The sequence below is a fragment of the Ochotona curzoniae genome, unplaced genomic scaffold, assembly GCF_017591425.1.
Source record: "Ochotona curzoniae isolate NIBS_2020 unplaced genomic scaffold, NIBS_Ocur_1.0 patch11, whole genome shotgun sequence".
Taxonomy (NCBI): domain Eukaryota; kingdom Metazoa; phylum Chordata; class Mammalia; order Lagomorpha; family Ochotonidae; genus Ochotona; species Ochotona curzoniae.
Genome location: NW_024466651.1, coordinates 11,362 through 16,769, shown reverse-complemented (window position 1 = coordinate 16,769; position 5,408 = coordinate 11,362).

The following is a 5,408-nucleotide window of genomic DNA, read 5'->3' as shown; positions in this document are numbered from 1 at the left end:
ATGAACCCTGAGGTGCCTACAATGTTAATGAACTGGGTTATGAGCCAGGAGGACTTTGGGTCAAAGTCACATCATGTAGGCTATTCAGATAGTAGGTAGGCTCTATTATGAAGACAAGTCTCCAAGTTCAGAGTGAGGCTTCTGAGAGCTTTTCTGCAGATTTACAGAAAACAGCTGTCAAACAGTAGACACCTAGAAAACTAAATATTCCTATTCCAGAAAAACTGGCTAATATTATCAATTTGATACTCCTGTCTGTTCAGACAATGCCCGGTTCACCAAAGCCTGGGTCAAAAGGAACGGGGAATACATTATTTTTCCTTCCAGAAAACCTTAATAATATATATTTTGAAGGTACAGTGTTATTTCCCTTCTATTGTGTTAAGAGGACTTGAGTGCCATGAGTATGCATTATCTTAAACTATGTTTTTAATTATTTTATTTTTACTTGAAAGGCAGATTTACAGAGAGGCAGAAAGAGCTTCTATTCACTGGTTCACTCCCCAAATGGCCACAATTGCAGGAGCTGGGCTGCTCCAAAGCCAGGAGCCTGGTCAGGAACTAGATGGGAAGAGGAGCAGCTGGGACATGAAGTAGCACCTACATGGAATCTTGGCACATGCAAGGCAAGGATTTAGCCACTGAACTACAGCGCCGGCCCATTATTTTCTATTTCTATTTATCCTACAAGTCCACCCTTTCCACCCACTTCTGCTATTTCAATTAACTGAAATGAAGGTCCTCTTTGATGAAATTCCCTCTTCAAAAATATTTTGAAAATCAAAAAGAGGGGCCGGACAATCTCTGATTGCCAGTTCATTCCCCAAATACTCCCAACAGTCAAGGCTGAGTGAGGGTGAAGCTGTGAGCCCAGAACCAGCTGACTCATCGCCAGCTGCTGCCTCCCACGGGATGCACCAGCAGAAAGCCTAACTCCAACCTGGGAGGTAGGTTGTGGGAATATCACGTGGTGGCAAACCCAAGAAATTCTCTACTTTCCTAATTTTGCATCTTTTCCATCAAAAGGGACATGCGAAACACTAGGATCTCATTAACCAGGGTACATTTGGAATCAAATGAATATCCAGTGAATACATTTTGAAAATGCCCAGAGGAAAACAGTGCCTCTACTCCAAGAGTTCCTGTTTGTATGTGGTGTGTGTCATCAGTACTTAAGGGACAGCGGGGATAGAGCAGGTTGCCAGGGTTAACTGGCTCCATTACTGCCTTCAGAGACCTCTTACATGGAACTAACCTGATCACATCTAAAGTAGAGGTAAATTTAAAACCATCAACCACAGAAAAATTATACCTATACAGGTCTAGATCTTGTTACGTTTAAAATAACTTCTCTAATTTCCCTTTGCTACAAATTTGACTATAGAATGGTGATTGAGGATTCAAGTTGTGGGTTTGCTATTCTGTGGACTAGGATCCAAACAAGTTACAGTCTTTTATGGATCTTTTTCACTAGGTCTCTTTGAATCTAGGTGGTCCTAGAATTATTCTATAAATGTTTTGGTTATTGTTCTCTCGTGAGGTGTTGGGATGTTTGCTGAGGCAGTCTTTAAAATTTTAACATCTAATTTTATCTAGAAATTTATTTTCTTGTTGCTTAACTTTAGTTTTTTCAGGAAAAAACGTGGCTGACGGAAGGTATTATCAGGCCATCAGTGCAGTTAGAGGACCCATCCTTGACTCAACTGACTACATTTCCAGACTTTGCTATTTCTGCACTTGTTCCAAACTTCAGATATTTATGCCAAGGACTAATTTCTGAAGCTTGTTTTTCTAAGTAAAACCCCACCAATTCTGTTCTCTACACCAGCTCTCAAACACTGGTGTGTGGCAATGACTTACAGTGAGAAAAGCTCCTGTAGCAGCAGTTTTCACAAAGTTAAACTTCTAAATGTTCAACAGCAAAATATCCTTCAGTAAGTTTCAATGCATACAAAATATGTATTCTTGCCAACTATTATTTACTAAGCAAGCAAGATGGCCAAGTATGTATATAAGACTTTAAAACTCATTCTGACACAGAAATGTTTGATCAAGAGAAATAGTAATTTTCTGTTTCTTCTACTCTATTACAATATCTTCAGTGGTAGGAGGCTGCATTTTTTTGAAGCAACCCCATTTCATCTTTGAATAAAGGCTTTTTGAACTTAAGTCAATTTGTTCCCAATTATTACCTTAATTCTGCCATGAGGTTTTTTATTTAAAAAAATTTTTACATATTAAAATATCTAATAGATATCCTATGTGGATCTCCCCTATACCCTGCCTGCCATTTCCCCCACTTCTTCAAAGTAGACAAGAATCTCATTAATAAAATCTCAGTATCTTGCCTTTATTCTGTTCTTTGGAAAAATACTTTAAATTAGTTGCGTTTTCTCTGTTAATAAACAAGTTTCAAAGACTTAAAATTTACATATTTGCTTGTAGTCTAAGCCCAACAATATATTAAATGAGATGAAGCAGTTTCCCTTTGCCTTAAACCCATTCCAATACTATGCCCAGGAGTAAAATGCAAGAACTTATAGTGCTTTCTAATATAAAGGTGAAACACTGATTACATATCACTGCTGAATCTTTAAGCAGCTCTGCAGAGCCCCAAGAGGTAGTGTGAAGTCATTTACACACTTTCATATGCAAATACGAAGAAACAAACAAATGTCCCACAGTACAAGGGAAAGTGCAGATACCTGAATTTTACACTAAGGTCAGAGTTTACAAAGGTATTCACCCACCCCAATTAGCCTAAATCACTCAGAGACCTGAATTGAGAGTCAATAAAATTCACAAAGGCAGAAGTTTAGTGCTCACAAGTTTATATTTTTTAGGTTTGATAAAGATTCTTGTGTATTTTCTAAATACACAGACAAAACAGTTTTGGAAGTTTACATACATGTCTTAGGACACTCAATATTAGGTAGGTAAATTACATTAAAAAAAAATTGGTCTTCGTAAAAGATCTTCCCAAAGAGCTTTTACAAACAGCAGGCAGAAGAAAAGTGTTTTCATGTTTACAGTGTTTAAAATGCTGATTCTCCCATTTCATAACGGCCTCAACCACCCCTCTCCTCAACCCACAATTCTGTTTTCAATAGTGTACTGCAAATGCTAAGTACCCAATGTCATAGTGTTGCAGGAATTTTGACTCCGAGTATGGCAGCAACCTCAAATTCTTGTCTCGCAGGAAAGAAGAATTTTCATGCGGACACAGTTTAGTTTTAACGCAAGATTTATTAGGAAAGTTGAGAAGAGAAGACTCCCGTCCTAGTGACGGGAGGGGGCTTTGAGATAGAAAGAACCCTTACCTCCTGCCATAGTGGCAGGAGGAAAAGTAAAAAGAACCCTAGTGCTCTGCCATAGTGGCAGGAGGCAAAGAAGCAAAACCCGTATCAATGGTGGGGAATGCACCTTTTAAAGGTTTCCCTCAAAGATGTTTCTCCATAAACAAAGAAAGTTCCTGATTTCCAAGGTACCTGGCCTTGGGACAAAAGGTCACAGATACCAGACATAGGACATTCCAGGCCTTAGGCAGAGGTGTATTACTCCTTTCAATGATAAAGAGATCAGCCTGAGGCCCTCCCACAATAGCCAAGGTAATGGCCGATACTTCAGGTGGGGAATTGATATGCTAATAGCACCACTGTTCCTCGGGAGGGACGTGTTCTGGTGAGCTCAAGACATGGTGGGGAAATTCTCTTTTACTCAGGGACCCAGAATACCCTAACTGCCTACTACCCACTCTAACTCCTCTCTCATTCCGCCCCCCAGAAGAAGTGACCCTAACTGCTGTTAGGGGGAAATGGGACGGTGACCGCTCTGACTGCTTCCTGCTGACATGGGACGAAGTTCAAAGGCAGCAGTTGGGCATTCCTCTGGGGGTCGGTCTAAGGGTCCCCAGTGGAACGTAGAAGTCATCAAAGACGCCTGGCAGAAGTCATCAGAGGTGCCTGGCAGGTTGTTTTGGCTCTGGGTGTTCCTTCTTGTTGAAGTCTAGATGACAAAACAAAAGACAATTATTATCTCTCCCAACCTAGTATGTAATGGGATAGGTGGAAACATCAGTTTAAATACTTGAGTTTTAGAACTTAGATATGAGAAACATTTTGTTGAACATTGGACTTGAGCAGTGTTTAAGGCTATGAACTAGATTTATCAGTTTGAAATAATTCTTTTTAAGCTCAAGTTTTGAAACCATTAGACTCAACGAACATTATAGAACACATGAAACTTTCTGAGCTACATGAAATTGCTATCTAGGTCTATTAGAAGGCACAGAACTAATGAAAGTTAACATGTAGCTTTAGGACTTGAACCCATATAGGGCATGTAAATATTAAGTTTCCATGGAGTTACAATTTCGTCTAGCATTGACGATTCTGAATTAAGATTCACACTTACTTGACTTTTGAAAATACTACAGTTGCTTTGTATACAAATGGTAGATTTTTAAAATAACAATTGTACTTTACCAGTTGCTGGAAACCCTAAGAGTGTCAGAAGACATTGAGCCTAGAACGTAAAGCACAACACTGAAAACATTTCATTACAAGACTTATCTGGATCACAGCATAGATGGCAAAAGACTAAACTAGTTGTGAGTTACAATAACCCAGCAGCTTATGGCATTCTAGTAAGAATTCACAAAACTCCACACATTAGGGCAAAGGCAATGAACTAGTCCTGTAGTTGTAACAAGCCATACATTGACAGTTGGAGAACAGAAGAGTCTTAAATATATGAACAGAGAGATCCCCAATAATTTAGTCAATGAGGAAGACATGAACCCTGCTTCAGAATGGTGAGGGTGTTCTACCTACAAACTGAAGAGTGATGGCAAACATGCCCTGTCAGGAGCCTGGTCAGCGATACAGGCTGAGCAGTTACAGGCTAACTAACTTTTCCCTAGAAAAACTTCTTTTCTGAGCTTCTAGATTAATCTGTCTGTCACCTAAGCTAATTTGGGGCTCCTGAGAGACCCTGATGGTCACCCTAAGAGAGGGAAGAAGCCAAAGCTAGCTAGGACAGAGAAGGCAGTGTCCAGACAAAATTACAGTTTTCTCTTCCACTGTGAGAAGCACCCAGGGCTCCTCGATGCTGTTCCGAGGTGTCACCGAAGTCCGTGGTTGGCCTTGAGCCTGTGCAGGTTCCCAGGCTACTTCCGTCCCATGTAAGAGATCCAATGGGAGATGACTGACCTGAAGTACTTGGCCTTCAAGGACAGTCAGATCTCCAATGACCTCCTTGGCAGTTGGGACATGGCCCTGGGCGTCCTTTCTGACGAAGTGTCCATTGCTTCTGCAATGAAGAGCACTTGGGAGGCCTCCGGGGGTCTCACTGGAACCAGGAGCACACACCTCTCTCATCCTGCTTTGCCATGGGATCCCCTCCTGGTC